Consider the following 16,276-nt stretch of genomic DNA (forward strand, 5'->3'; position numbering starts at 1 on the left):
CACTATAATGAGGCTCCAAGAAATGTCTGTGTCCGAGATAAAGTGATCAGCATGTACAGGGAGTTCACGGTGACTGCTGGGCTATCTCTTGAGCACACTTAAAAATTGTGAATGTGACTGAATTTTGTCCCCAGCGTATGTACAACTTCAAGGATATTCAAGTTATAGTAGCGCCCCCTTCGGAGATCCCAGCCGACCGCAGGTAACTGAAACTGTGGAAAGCAAAACTGTGGATAAGGGGGCCAACTGTGGGGTCGGTACTATTCGTGGTTTCAGGCATCCTCTGGAGTCTCGGAACATATCCCCTGCAGATAAAGGGGGATTACTGTACATCTAAGATAACACCATTTTCCTTTTGCTTTTATTATATCAAGATCAGACATTGTTCTAATGAGAATCTACTTCATCATTGGCTCATATAGGGAACCAATAATAAGGAAGACACGAGTTCTAAATGATCACCATCCATAAATACACAGGCCTCAAATTCCAGTAAACCACTGTGCTATTTCGACTGCGAAGGAAGGAAGCGTAAACTGGCAACATCTGACTCCAGGTGCTGCCCATTTATCAGCATCACTTTCTTCTCTGTCAGCTTCATTCCCAGAAGATTTCTCAGGTTGTAGTTGGAAGTGGGCCACCACTCGCTCCAGATTTGCCTCTTCATTGTTTCTTGGGATGACATTCTTCATTGCCTCTTCATTCTCTTTGGACGAAGGACAAAAAATGCTGTAATCTTTCCTTCTGACCATTTTTGGATGTGAGTTTTTATGTGAGTCCCATTGACCTGGTTGGGTTTGCTTGCCCATCCGTCATCCTACTGGTAAAGCCAGGGAGATAGAATAACCATACTGAACAAGCCTTGATCAAGCCTGTGTCATATGCCCACCATCACAACAGGATGGGGTAGACCAACACCACCCAGAAACATGGACTGAGAATTGAGGAGGTATATTGCTCCTCACTCGTCCCATCTAAATAAATCAATCTCTACAAGTCTTACTGCTTAAGAATTCAAGTTCTAGAAACAGCATACCTGGAATCAAATGTGTAGCACTCTCTAGATAGTTGGCCTTGTATAATATTGTGAGTTGAATTGTATTCCCTGAAAGGATGTGTTGAAGTCCAAACCCTTGGTATCCTCTTTGGAAATAGAGTCTTTGTAGAAGTAATCAAGTTGATGAGGTCACTAGAGAGGGCCTTAATCTAATAGGACTCGTGACCTTACAAGAAGGGAAAACCAGAGACACAGAGAGAGAATTTCATGTGACAACAGAGACAGAGATAGAGCGAGGCATCTACAAGCCAAGGCCACCAAAGATGGCCTGCCACCCACAGAAGCTAAGAGGTGGCAAGCAAGGACTCTTCCCTACAGGGTCAGAGGGAGTACGACCACGTCAGCACCTTGATTTTGGACTTCTAGCTTCACCAACCACGAGAGAGGAAGTTTCTGTTTTAAACCACCCAGTGTGTGGTACTTGGTTACAACAACCCTAGGAAAGTAGCTTAGGAAATATTCCTAAAATGTTTAAGCCCCAGTTTCCTCAAATACAAAATGGGAGAATGTCATTACCAGTCTCACTTGATTATTGGGACAATGGACATCACGGGTTCAACACTGGGTCTAGCACAAAATAGGTACAAAATAAAAGAAAAGTGTTCTTTAACTGAACACTGCTAACATTAATAAGAACTCACCATTCACAACTTCACAAGTTTCGAGGATCTTCGTAAAACCCTGTTAGCTGGACAGAATGGGGACTCTCTCCTCTATTTTACGTATGAGATATCTGAGGCTAAAAAAGTTCAAACAGCTTGTCAAAGGTCACACAGCTAATTCGTGATGGAGACAGGGTTCAATCCTACTCAGTCTGAATATCAGTGGGAGTTTCTTCACCCATGGAAAAATAACTCTCAGAGTAACATGGGTCTCTTTATCCTGCAGGGTTGAGGGTCAATATTACCAAACACCTTCCACGTGTGTCACTTTTCTAGGTAAATTATCATCGTTAACACATCGATCTCTATAACAACCACCCGGGCAGTTGTACGCCCATTTCTCAGGAGAGGACACTGAGGCTCAGGAAGAAGAGTTGTCTACTCAGAGTCATACAACGTGCAGGGGGAGAAGCGAGATTCAAAAACCTGGATTCCTTGTACTTCGCGTTTCATTTCCTCCCACCACCCCTCAACACATAGAGTCAGCTAAGATTGCGTGCATGCTTTTGGCTGTGCATAATAAGTTAGCATCATTTATTACAAGCAGCTTGAACGACACAATTCAGAGCTCTTCCAATACTCGTTTCGACGTGTCAAGGTAACCTTTAACTCTTTTTAAAGACCTGCTTCTTGCCTGCCCAGCACCATTAAGAGGCAGACAACTGTTGCAATGTTTAGCAGCACAAAATGACGTGAATATAAGTGGTGCTGTCTTCTTCAAGGGACAACTTCGAGATGCTTCACTTGCAGCCCCAGTCTTCAAGCTCTGGATCTTTCTGTGATGCTCGGTTCCACCCTGCAGCTTTGATGAGGAAAATAAATAAAGCATGATCATGGAGTCGTGTAAAATATCCAGAGAATTTAAAATCAGAGGGAAAAGGGAACAAGACAGAGAGGATAGAGCAAAAGAGTTCTGACTCAGAACAAGACATTCAGATTGAAAAGTGGATGTGACAGCACACCTGGAGGTGCTGAGAGAAATGCCACTGCACACGAAAGACAGGCTGATGTTTCCTTTTGGCCTTGATGGATGACTGAAAATCCAAGGGGCATGTGATAACTGTGCTGCGCAAGTAGCATGTGCTGTGAAATGCCATTTATTGAGAAGGTAGCTTACAGAAAGTGTCATCTCCTATCAAATTTAACCAGTAAAAGGAGTCAGATGGCAGAAATAGAGAAGGAAAGCAATGCACACTACGAGTCCACATTCAACAGCCATTAATTGAGCACCTGCTTCTGCAAGTGATCATTCCAGGCACTTCAGACACTGTGATGAATAAAGTGAAGTGCCTGCCCACATGCAGCTTTTACTCCAGGGCAGGCTGCCTGTGCCAAGGGCTCCGTGAACGTTGAGTCACTTAGTCTTCACCAGACTCCATCATGGTTGGTGTAGTGGAGATGTTTTTCCTTTTATCCATTTTTTGAGTGTTTGGCACGTATTTCCCCTTCTTGTGGCAAACGTCCTTTGAGACATTACCTCTCATCCATTGTATAATCTTTGTAAGTCTATAAATCAAATGTCCTGTGCTCTCCTAGCCAACGTATCCTGTTAGACCATTAGGCTCCCTTTCCAGGAAACTTGAAACGTGACCAGAGTAATTAAGGGTGAAAGGAGAAGCAGTGGGGAGCACTCATTGCAGCAGAGGTGTCTGAGGAGAGTATAAAGCATTTCTGCCTCTTGCACCCACCATGTCACCTGCCTCTTGCCCATCTACAATCCTGGTTGTACTGCCTTCCCATATATTCTGTGAATTTCCCCAACATCCTCCCAATAAGTTCCCTCTCTGTTAAGTTTGCCAATCCCTATCTGTTACTAGCAACCAATGAACCCTAATTATCACAATAGGTATTATTAGCATAATGTTATGGACAAGGAAACTCAGACTCAGAGAGGTTAAAAACATGTAGAAGCTCACAAAACTACCATGCGATGGTCTTAAGTGCGTCTTATTCCAAAGGTCGAGCTCTTTCCACCACACCCTGTTGCATGCCTCTTGATGAGGGCAATCTATTGAAGAGCATCCTTTCTGTAGCTGGCAATGCACCTATTGCTTCTTTCCAAGAAAATTTGTTAAATGATGGAAATGACATCAAAGCATACAGTACGACCTTAGATCCTCTTTACAGAAAACGCAAAGACCAGAAAATGTAAAGGCAAACGTCCCGGAGGCTCCAAGTTCTACCAACTGTCTAGACAAACAATGCAGGACGACATGCTGCAAAGGCTCTCTAAGGGGATTTATTAAAATGCTTTCCTCTAATCCTTTGTTCGCAGTTTCTCTAATGCCTAATATGATTATGTTTCCTGAACACTCTGGCAATTCAAACCAGGCATGCCGGGATTCGCACTGCCAGGATACTGAATTCCATAGCAAAATACCTTGAGAGGAAAACCACGGTACACAATTGCAATGATACGTGTATTTCATGGACCTCGCATCCTCCATACTCCGTCTCTCCCCACGATGATTCTCTCATTATGCTGCAGTGGCCACAGTGCTTTTCGCCCACAGTGAAGGATGGTGTAAGAAATGCCCTTTGGAAACATGTGGTCTCATTTACTCTAGAGTGATTGCTCGCTGTGACGTAGGTTTCTGCTCAGGGGGCATCAATCAAGTAGCCTTAGAACCCGATCCACTTGTGCTCCTCCTGAACTGGTGTGTTTTTAGCTCTGATTCATGTAACTGATTATCTTTCTGTTTTTCTCTTGATTGTTAAAACCTTGGATGTAGGAGCATGTAAGGAACTCACAGCTGGCTTCAAATTGTGCCCCATCCTGTTCAACTATCCTCTCCACTTACCTGTTATTCTTTTCTACTATTGATTCCGATTCTCTCACTTCGCCTGTATGTGTTTTTGTGTTCTATTTTCCACTTTACTGAGCTAAAAATAATATAGAAATAGATGACCAAACGACTGAATGCACTATCTAATATTTAGGTCGATTCAACTCCCGTGCCGTTTGCTGAGTGCCTATTTTGTGCTGGGTTTTAACCTGTGCCTGTGATATATGCAATGTGAGTACGCCAAAGAATTCGACAAGCGAAATATAAAAATGTGTAGAATATTCTGATCTAATCAGAAACGGAGTGGGGGAAACAGAGGGATTTGAGAATTTCACTGAGGCATAAAAATAGGCAATTGTGGAATTTCCTAACATTCCAGTGCCAAAGAAATCAGCTTCCTGGTTACGGGTGAAGTCTAGATAAATACTAGAAACAGTTGTTCTTATGTATTTTCTCCTCTTCTTTTCTGACAGTCTTATTGAAATTAGTCATAAGGACTGAGCTCATTTTTTACTATTAAATTTATGTTCAATTACATTTGAGTTGCAATAGCCCTCATAAAGCTTTTTATCTTGGCAATGCTTAATTTTTTTGAAATACAGATAATTCCCTCCAAATAAGTAGATTATAGAACTACCTCGGGGCGAAGTGGGCTGAATGCCTTTGGAACTAATAGAATTAACTGCCAATCAAACAAATATTAATGCTAAGATATGAGAATTTTTTTTTCAAAATTACACTCTAAGACTAGATCAGCGCAAAGCCATGGACATATCGCTCCTCATTCAATCAATGTAACACCATTGTTAAGAGCAAGGATTTAAGGAACAGACAGAATTGGGTTGGTCTCTACCTACTGACAATGTAATCTTGGAATATGGCTTTATTTCACCTCTCTAAGCCTCTGTTGTTTTTTATTCTATAAAATGTGACCAGCAAGACTAGCTTCTCAATGTAGAAAATTAAATAAGACAATGAATGTGAAGTTATCATCTCAGTGCCCAGTGACACACACTGAGAGACAGCTAATACTGGTCTCATTTAGGTGTGTATGCGTGCCCGTGTGCACTGAGGACCGACTATATGTCAAATACTCTACTAATGTGAAAGATTTATCAGACACAGGCCTAGCCCCAAGGAAATAACCACATTCTGTGGGAGATTTGAAAAAGCAAAATGCCAAACTGTGCAGTAAAAACATAAGTTCAAATTAGTTCTGAAAATAAAGCCAACATTTAGAAAATAATGTTATTTTAAAATTAAAGGTTTGGGGGGCTGGCTTGGTTGTGTAGCAATTAAGTTCATGTGCTCCATTTTGGCAGCCCTGGGTTCACCAGCTAGGATCCCAGGCACAGACCTATGTGCCACTTATAAAGCTGTGCTGTGGTAGGTGCCCCACACATAAAGTAGGGGAAGATGGGCATGGATGTTAGCTCAGGGCTAATCTTCCTCAAAAAATAAAAAAGAAAAGAAAAGAAAGCTTTGAGGTGAGCATTAAAAATCTGGTGCTTGTCAGCAGTGTAATGGGTGCTGAATCCAAGTCAGAAGTGTTGGAATGTGAAGTAGACTGAATTTACTCTACGTATTTGCTAGCGTTTCTGTTAGCCAAGCACACGTTTCTAATTCTTAACAAGCTTACCATTAGAAAGTATTCTTTTTACCTCACATGCACGTAGTCCAGACGGAGACTGTATTTGAAGAGATCTGGTATTTTATAAGCTGTCATATGCTATTTTTAATTTGATACATGGCTAAGACCCTTCTGTGGACCTCCTTTATTCCCTCTAATCAATTCAGAATAACCTAGCAAAATGTATATTTGGTGCTACCATGCTCATCAACCCCAGGATCCTGCACAATGATGCTGCTTGTCCCCTGTTTCCTGATCATGAGTGATGCACAGCCAGTGTGGTAAGCGCTTTCCACATACTAGTTTATTCGGTCTTTGCAAAGACACTGGAAAGTACCTAGGATTATCCCATTTTTACAAGTGAGGAAACAATCCCAGCAAGGGAAGTGAGAGAGAGAATTTAAGCAAGGTCTTCCTGAACTCAGAGCCCTCGCTTTAACCAGCGTTCACCATTTTTCTCCACATAATTGATAGAACTTCTGTAGGGCCTCTCTTTCAATCAGCAGATGCTGGACAAAATCTGCTCTAACTAAACACACAGACTCACAGCGGCCGCTCTGAAGTTCAGTCCCAAAACTGGCTCAGTTCTCCTCCTCTCTTACAGTTGAGTTCCGGCTACACTCTTTATTAACAGATATCATTGGCTGGCACCTTTAGTGATGGGCAGAGAGATGCTCAATCGATAACTACCAATCTGCCTTATAAGTTTTCTTTCCATTTTTAAGTTCATTCTGCTCGCCCCCTGACTGATCTCAATACATTTCTCAGGATTGATTCAAGACACAAAGATCAGTACTTCGAATAAATTCTAAGAATAAAAAATAACAAAGGAAACAGGGAAATGAGCCTTTAACAAATAGAACATAATACGCCTACATGAGTATAATTTTCATAGCACACTCTTAAGCCAAGAGAATGATATCTCTTTCCTGGGAAAGGCAGACCCTCAGATTGCTTCTAGCTGGTGCTCCCATTTCTAAATCCAAGACTTGCCTCGTCCTACACCCAAAAGTGGCTGGCAAAATATTTGTGAAGCAGTGGGTTGGGAGAGCAGGCTAGAAGGGCCATTTTGTACGTTGACTGCTTTCTTGTGCTTTTGGAAAGGGTATTGGGCTTTCCTTAGTGGAAAAATGAGTGGATGGGAAGGACAAGACCCGAAACTAGTCATATGGAGCCAAGGAACTATAACAGCAGAGCGACTTCCATTGAGTAGAACTCCAGTCAATCACTTGCAACAACCCGCAGGAAGCTTTGGCTGAAGCTTAGCTCTGTATTTCTACTTGAGAGCTGAAAATTATGTTTGATTCTTTTCTATTTTAAATCATTATTATTTTATAATGAATGCTTCCTTAGTCTAGCCTCACAAGATACTTTTCCCTAACAGGCTTAATAAGAAACTTTTCCTTAAGCAGATCTACTCTTTCACAGACAACTGTGAGGAAGCTTTATTAACTGCCAAATGCTATATAAATGTTTGCAATTATTATTATCACCACCATCACCATTAGGAGTTTTGATGACCTTAAATATTAGCATCTTCCTTCCAAAGTACATTGACACCTCTTCACATAAATAAATTAATGTTCTCTACAGATGCACAAGAGTGCCAGCCTTAAGTGTCATTATGAGCAGAGAAAGGAGGCAAAGAGAAAACAAACTTTGCAGCTCACGCACCTTGTCCTTGTACCTTTACACCAAGACAGAAATTAATTATGGTTCTTTTTATAGGTTTGTAGGTTGATGCTTCTATTTGCCTTTGTTTTTTTTTTTTTGATTACTAAAATGTTATATATCCACTGGAGAAAATGTGCCAATCTTAGAAAAAGTAAATGGAGAAAATAAAGCCACCATTTTAGGATCAATAGGGTTATTGCTTTGGAACATACCTGGTGAGGCTTTTTCACATGAGTAAACACAAATAATCCTCCCTTCTGCAAATTTACATCACATTAGACATGCTGTTACATAACAGCCCACTTTATTTAATACAGTCAGGAAAATATTTCATGTTATTAAATATTGTATTCTTGAATAGATGCACTATACTGCTTAAACATTTGCTAAATACGTATTTCTAATGTTTTACAACTATAAATAATCCTATAGTGACTATCCTTATATAGAAAACATTTTCCATATCTATGTCACTAGTGAGACATGCAGCCTGTGGCAACTGTAGCTTTTCTGGGTTTCCTGGGAAAACATAAGGCCGGCAGGGACCAGTCTGGTTTACTGAAACTCACCAGGAGCATCTTCATGATGTCTGTCCCTGGAATATCCTTATGATATCTCAGGGCCAACCCAAGAAAGTAAATTTCCCAAAGTGCTCACATCCAACAACAGTATCTTTCTAATCACCCTCTTAATTCGGTTCTCCATCCTCCCAATAAACCCTGATACAGAAGAAAAGTTGAAGCCATGGTCCAGAGAGGCAGCAATGGGATAACTTTTGGTGTATTTTTCAGAGGTCCCATCTGCGGCTTCTTCCTTATTTGGAAGTCCTTTAGTACTTTCTAATTAACCCTGTAATATCTCCTGACACCAAGTATTCTACTCTGATCAAACTAAGAGCAATGCTAGGTAGAAAATAGGGTGAAGAGGAGAGATCCTATTTTCAGTGTCTAAAATAGTTTAAAAACCAAGCCAAGCTGTAAAAGGATTCAAGATGAAAGCGAATAAGCAATGCTATCACAATGATGGCAACAATCTTAGAAAAGGAAATATAGATGTTAATGAAGCCTTTTTCCCAGAACCAAGCTAAGAAGACTAAAGTGATGATATGCAGACCAAACCACTGAGATTATTCCCTCAGACGTGGGCAACCAAGCCCCTGCTCTTGGCTCCCACACTTTAGAGATCCTTAATCTGGGCCTCCTCTGCCGTGCCTTTGCAATAGAGTCCAGGGGTCATGATGATGTGCTCTGCCAGAGCCTGAGCAGTCCCTTGCCCTCTGGACCATGTTCTGGGCATCTTGGACTCAGAATTTCACACCAGAAGAGCCAAAGACTCTCCTGGAGGGCCTGTGCTGGCCCCCTTCCTACAGTACTTACTGGCAGAGTGTGTAACCTTACACCTAAGAGCGGCAAAGACGTGTCTGTTTAGGGAGATGGATGGAGATCAGACATGAGTTCTCGGGTGTCCACCTGGATATGGGTGAGGCGCTTTATGGGGCAGAAAAGTAAGAGAAAGGGGTGCATATGGGAGCCTCCCTGTACACTTGCCCCAGGCTCTGCAAATCTTAGGAAGAACCTACTCCCCCAGCCCCTTATACTTGGTGCCTGGTATATTTTACATCGTTCTCCATTTCAGCATCACTCTATTGAAGCCTGGAGATAGTTCTCAGGGATGAACCAATTAAAGTGCATAAATGTGATGTGTCTTCAAGAATCAACTTTTAGGAAACAAACTGCAAAATTGCAGGACCCCACTCCTTCCTGAGCCGTAACTGGGGCTCATCTACAGATGCGATTCAAAGTTGTCAGAGATGCTACAAAAATTGAAATCAGCATGAGAAAGGGATGTCTACATCGTAGAAAGTTTCAAAAACTGTCTAGCAGCAACCCACAGGCCTGATGCTTTGTCTCTGTCCCAAGATCAGCTCACCTCGTGCCCACCTTTGACTCCTGGACCCAGCCATTCTGTTCGCATCCCTCCCTCTCGACACTACTACAGGGTTGTTTCCCAAGGGAACAGAGGTAGTAGGTTGTAGGTTACTTCCCCCACAAAGGTATGTTCAAGTCCTAATCCCCAACACCTGTGACTGTGACCTTGTTGGAAATAGGGTCATTGCAGAGGAAATCAAGTTAAGATGAGGTCATATGGGATTAGCCTAGGCTCTAAACCCAATGACTGCTGTCTTTACAAAGGAGGAGAGGACACGTGGAGACCCAGGAAAGAGGCTGTGTGACTGCAGAGGCAGAGACTGGAGTGATGCCAAGAAAGGCCAAGGGCTGCCTGAGGCCCCCAGAAGCTGGGAAGAGGCGCGGAGGGACTTTTCCATTGAGCCCTCAGAGGCACCCTTGGTTTCCAGACTTAGCACCTCCAGAACTGTGGGAGAGTAAGGTCTTGTTTTATGCCACCAAGTTTGTGGCAACTTCTTGTGGCATCCACAGGAAACCAATACAGCGGCTAATGGCCGCTCTTCTCTTCTCCAGTCTCCCTGCAGAGTAGGGCTGTGCCCACCCTCACCTCTCCGCCCTGTGTACCGAGAGGACTTCCTTCCTCAATGGTTTTACCTCTAGTCATGCCAAGAAGGTGGGCTAGGGTAGGAGCAGGCGGGAGAAACAGAATGAGCCAATGCAAAAGAAACAACGGGGAGGCATTCTCTAAACGCCACTCACTGGGCTAGCGTATCCCTGCTTTAATTCACCAAATCCTCACAACAATGCTGGGAGGTAGATATTTCTAAACCCCTCTAATTAAGATGAGAAAGCTACATCCCAGGAAGGCTAAGTGCCTTACACTTAAGCACACTGTCATCCAGCTGAAACAGAGAGCCAGAACTGAGACTGAACTCACTCCAAAAAGGCTCCAGAGATGCTTCAGGCCATATCGACTCGCAGTTAATATTTGACTCTTTTTCCTTTAATTTTTTTAGGACAGTCTGTTCTTTCTCAGCATAAGACATTACTCTATTTAATCTCTTTTTATGATTTATTAGTTTTATATTAAAATATTACTTATTCATTTTGAGTAACTAAAGTGTGGCTGTGGTATTTCTTATATATGTTTCTGATTAAATATACATACCACGTGTATACGTGTATATATGTGCATGTAGCTGTATGTGCAAATCTGCCTTCCCTTTTCTGCCCCAACCACCCAGTTCTCTAGCCTGGCATCAGCCACCGTTATCAGCTTTTTATACACTTTTACCAGAATGCTCCCTGAGTTTGCCCCTTTGTCCATATAGATATCATTGCTTTTCTCCCAAGTGGCAGCACAGGACACCTGGTTCTGCATCTCTCTGAGAGCTTTTCTGACTCTGCTCTTAGTCAGTTGTAGAAACCCTGCAGCCCTTATGATGTTGCTCTATTTCCTGAAACATTGCCAACAGTCCACGTCATCCGTCTTCTCTTATTCTCCCTTCTTTCTCTAGATGCCCCCTTCCTAATGCCGGCAAGTTCAATGTCATCTTGTTCCCTCACACTATTGTTGAAGAAAACATTCTAGTGAATCAGAACATTCAATAAACCAGAACTCTTCCCTACCCCCAACCCTAAAAATACCATTGTCATAATGGGGCTGGCTCCGTGGCCAAGTGGTTAAGTTCACGCACTCCACTCTGGCGGCCCAGGGTTCGGATCCTGGGCGCGGACATGGCACCACTGGTCAGGCCACGTTGAGGTGGCATCCCATGAGCCACAACTAGAAGGACCTGCAACTAAGATATACAACTGCGTAAGGTGGGGTTTGGGGAGATAAAGCAGAAAAAAAAAAAAAAGAAGATTGGCAGCAGTTGTTAGCCCAGGTGCCAATCTTTAAAAAAAAAAAATACCTTGTCATATAAGCAACCAACACTTTACTGCTCAAGAAGGAAAAGTTTACAAATTGGGGTGGAGATTCAGGGATTTTTGTTTGTTTGTTTAGTCTTTGTAAAAGATTTGCCCTGAGGACACATGGGAGAGACTAGTCTCAAAGGAGCCCAGACCCCATCATGGAGAAATCCATTTGTCACTTTTCCTTCCTAAAATAAGCTAATCCATGTTGGTACCCGTAGAGCAAAAGAGATTAACTTTGTTTAGAAGTTCAGGAGAGCAAAGCCATCACTCCATTTGATATTTTAAAAAACATTTATAGCAACTCACTGACTCACATTTGAATTTTCAATATCATGCAGAAAGTTCATTTGCTCAGCTTTGTCAATATCCACCAGCCAAAGACCACCGGGAATGCTCTTACCTAAACCTAAAGTTTAACACCTTGGGTTTATTACAACTTGTTGTAGTGATGGAGAACAGTAAAGGGTGTTAGAAAACACTTACAGATTTAGGCTTGTGTTGGGCGATGTAAAGAGCTGGGGTTTTACTTAGGATCGTATGCATCAGGGAGTAGGGTAATTCTATGATTGGGTCTCCTTTTTTCTTTTTTTTCTAAGGAGATTCACCCTGAGCTAACATCTGTGCCATTCTTCCTCTATTTTGTATGTAGGTCACTGTCACAGCATGACAACTTGTGACTGGCATAGGTTCACGCCCAGGAACCAAACCTGGGCCACTGAAGTGGAGCATGCTGAACTTAGCCACCAGGCCATAAGGCTGGCTCCTAGTCTCTTAATACATCTTATCTAGAAGGAGGAAAGACTAGATTGAGACTTAAAAACTATTGAATAAAGAAGCAGCAGTCATTCATGTTGGCCGGGATGAGAAAATGTTTGGTCATTTTTGTGTCTTGGACAATGCACACATTTTGCCTTTGTTCAGACACAATTCCAGAGTGGTCTTGTTTTTGTCTTGAATCACAAAGATCACAGAATGGCGTTTTCTGATGCTGATGTTCTGGGGGATTGTTCAACAGAAGAACGCCAGGCCTGGACAGCTATGAGTGCCCCGCCAGCTTGTAGCAACGAGTCCTGCTGGTAGTACCAGGCCAGCTTCTGATGTCAAGGGCTGCATATCTCTTTTTCCTTCCTCCCCTTCTGACCAAGCGCAGATGAAGTTGTGCTGCAGGATATTAATCTGCAGTATCCACATATCTACTGTGGCTGAGATTTGGCTGAGCAGGAAGCTGTTTAGAAATGCAGTCTACAGTTCCACCAGGGTTGGTCTCTCTTGCTCCTTTTGGTGCAGGATGAGTGGCTGAATCCTCTGATGTGTCAATGGCTCTGTAGGGCACATCAGCCAAATGCAACACAATCAATGATCAGAAACAAGCTTACAACAAGGGGCCTAGATCATCAGCCCCGGGCAAGGAATCTGGCTGGATCTCTTTCGAGGCCAAGCGACTGGTTTTTGTCCATAGTCACAAGCTTATTTATTTGCCTGATAGTATATAGTTGCAGCAAGAAGTGTTCATTAGAGCACAAATATTCTCTTGGTTAGGTAGAGGAAAACAAGGAATGTGTGATTGCCCATTACCAGCTCTTAATAATGCATTTAGATTTGTTTTTTGGGCTTTCAGAGGAGCAGTTGTGTGTAAACAAATTTTGAATGAAAGGAATAGCGATAATGGTGATAGTGACAGTAACTTTGTCCTTGTTTAACGTAATCCTCAAAGAAAGTTTCTGCAGTATTATTTCTTTCCATTATGCAATTATAGAAAGTAAAGCATGAAAAAGGAAACCTCTCCAAGATCATACTACTAACAAGTAGAAGAAAGAGGATTCGACCTTAGGTTTGTCTGACCCCATGGCACGCATCCTTGGTAATTACTCTCTATCATCACCATGCTTCTGGAATCAACTCCAATGATTCATTTCCTGAGTAACCTGCTGCTGTTTTGGGGGCTCATGGGAAAAAGGCTCTCAGAAGCACCGTTTAAAGGGGCGGTTTAGTGGATGGGCGAGGGAGAGATTGAAGGATGCCACCTGGGTGCCCTCCTTCCACAGTTATCATCCTATTTCTCCATGAACTAATAGAATAAATATCCATTTTTGGAGTGGTTGAATGCATTGGAAGTCAAAATTTAAAACAATAATTCAGAAGGCAGACATTTGTCTTATCTTTTTCCTCCAATAAATATGGCCACGAAGCTTTTGAATGGTTATTCACTTCACCCACTTTTTTAAATGCTGTTTTCTAGAGCTTTGCTTTGTTAAGACGTTCCCGCTGAAATGAGATAGAGTAACCTGTCAAGCTGCCGACACTGCACCGTACCATTTAACTCAGCAAAGCGTGCTGATGGATGCCCCCAGCCAATTAGAAAGATGACTCGAAGACCATGTCCCAATGACTCAGAAAATCCGCCTCAACTATTTTTTCTAAGTTAATTATTGGTTTGGAAATACACATTCTATTTTGAGGGCTAAATTCCCTTTTCCTGGAATAAAAACCACAGAAATCTATAATGGCGTTAGATTTTTGTGTCCATGGCTCTGATTAAAGTTTTCCACTTAAACATGTTGCATCTTTACCCATATAAGTCACAATTAAATCACAGAGTTCCATAAAGACTATTGTCTACTATTTTTTACCTTGAAGCTTGGAACATCACATAATTATTTTTTAAAACAATTTAAAGTAGAAAGCTGCTCTATGAATATTTTTTCTTCATTTCATAGGTAAGATACCAAAAAGTTGTATGTAAAAAAGATAATATCTAGGGGGCTGGCCTGGTGGCATAGTGGTTAAGTTCACATGCTCCACTTTGGAAGCCCAAGGTTCACTGATTCAGATCCCAGGCACAGACCTACACACCACTTATCAAGCCATGCTGTGGTGGCATCCCACATATAAAACAGAGGAAGATAGGCAGATTTAGCTCAGGGCCAATCTTCCTCAGCAAAAAGAGGTGGATAGGAGGTAGATGTTAGCTCTGGGCTAATCTTCCCCCCAAAAATTAAAAAATATAATGTGTAGGAAATTGAATCATAGTATGAATATCTTGTTGCATACAGAATTGTTCTGGTATAGAGTTGCTTTAAAGCCAAGTGTTGTTTTGGAACCTTCTAGTTTATCTGTACCAAAAGTTCATATGCTCCCATCTCAAGTTTTCCCAAAGTAGGCAGGCCTAGGCTATGGAACACATTGCAATTCGAGGGGTGGGGAGGGAGTGTATTCTCACAGTATTGCTTACATAAATATCAAGCATGGTGCCGTGTATCCTAGAGAAAATGCTTTGCAGTGTAGTCATGCAAATGCATCAAAATTCAAGGCTTAGTTTTATTCTCTGGAACTTTCGAAGAAATGGATGACATTAAGAGTAATTTAACCAAAACCAGTGCCTATGAAGCTGACCATAAAGTTTTAACCAAATCCAGCATGAATATAATCTGTGGTCAAAATATTGTGGGTTCTATAAAGTTACACGTTTATTCTAACTTTATTTTTAAAGTAATGCTTATTTCTAGGGAAATGAGATCCATTCCAGATTAATTATGGCAGAGTTTACTTTGTGTTATTTATAGTTTCATATTTGAGATGCATTTAGAAGAGGAGAAAAGGAAGAAGGAGAAGGAGGAAAAAGAAGAGGAGGAGAAAGGGGGACGGGAGAAGCCGAGGAAAGTTCCCACTGATCTGATAGATAGCGGGACGAAAGACCAAAGAGGGACTCAGATCTGTTCTTCATCCCGCACTGTGTGTGATTTCTACATTTGGTAAACCTGGAATCGTGTCTTCTCTCTATAGTGGAATCTCTTCACACTCTGAGGCTCCTAACGGAAAACCTTCTGGAAGGTAGGACTATTCATATTTCACTCTCAGATGTTCCTGCAAAACATTCTGCGAATTTAATTAGACCTTCCTACTCCTGGAGACAGGCATGAAGGACTTTCTAAATGCCACTTAGGATAAGAAGATGCCTAGGAGATCACCTTAGAATTTGTCTGATGTCACAGTCTAGGCAGTACCCGTTCTAAAGCCCACTTCAAATCCCGTACTCGCCACTAAGCATCCCTTATCACCTCAGACTGAAATAGCCCAGGTTTCTATGTTCCCATAAGCAACCTGTTTGGATTTATTCTGATAAAGTCCTACTTTTTCCTACAGAATACAATTCCTATGTGTCCCCGAGTTACCTAAGGATCCAGGTCCTGCAGCCTCATCATTGGAGTTGAAAATCTGGCCCTACCTCCTACTAGCCATGTGTTCTTGAGCAAAACACTCAACCTCTCAGTTATCTGAGATATCATCAGTCATCTCAACTATTAAATGGAGACAATAATGCTCACCTTGCACAGTTATTATAGCAGGAAATGTGATGAAACATGCAATGCTCTTAGAACAGTGTCTAGCACACTATAAGAGCAAAACGAGTCCTAGCTGCACTTGTTACTAATACTGACATCCTTACAATTATGGTTATTGTGATCACCATCTCTGTGATGGAATGTATCACACACTACCTTTAAGCCCCACAAATGGCAAGGATCATGTCTTATCCTTTATACCCATCCCCTGCCACAGTTCTTTGAGATTTAGAAGTGCTCGTCAAACCTGTGAAACAATTGAATGACGGGCTTGTTTATTGCTGCCAATACTGACTC

The sequence above is a fragment of the Equus przewalskii genome, chromosome 6, assembly GCF_037783145.1.
Source record: "Equus przewalskii isolate Varuska chromosome 6, EquPr2, whole genome shotgun sequence".
Taxonomy (NCBI): Eukaryota; Metazoa; Chordata; class Mammalia; order Perissodactyla; family Equidae; genus Equus; species Equus przewalskii.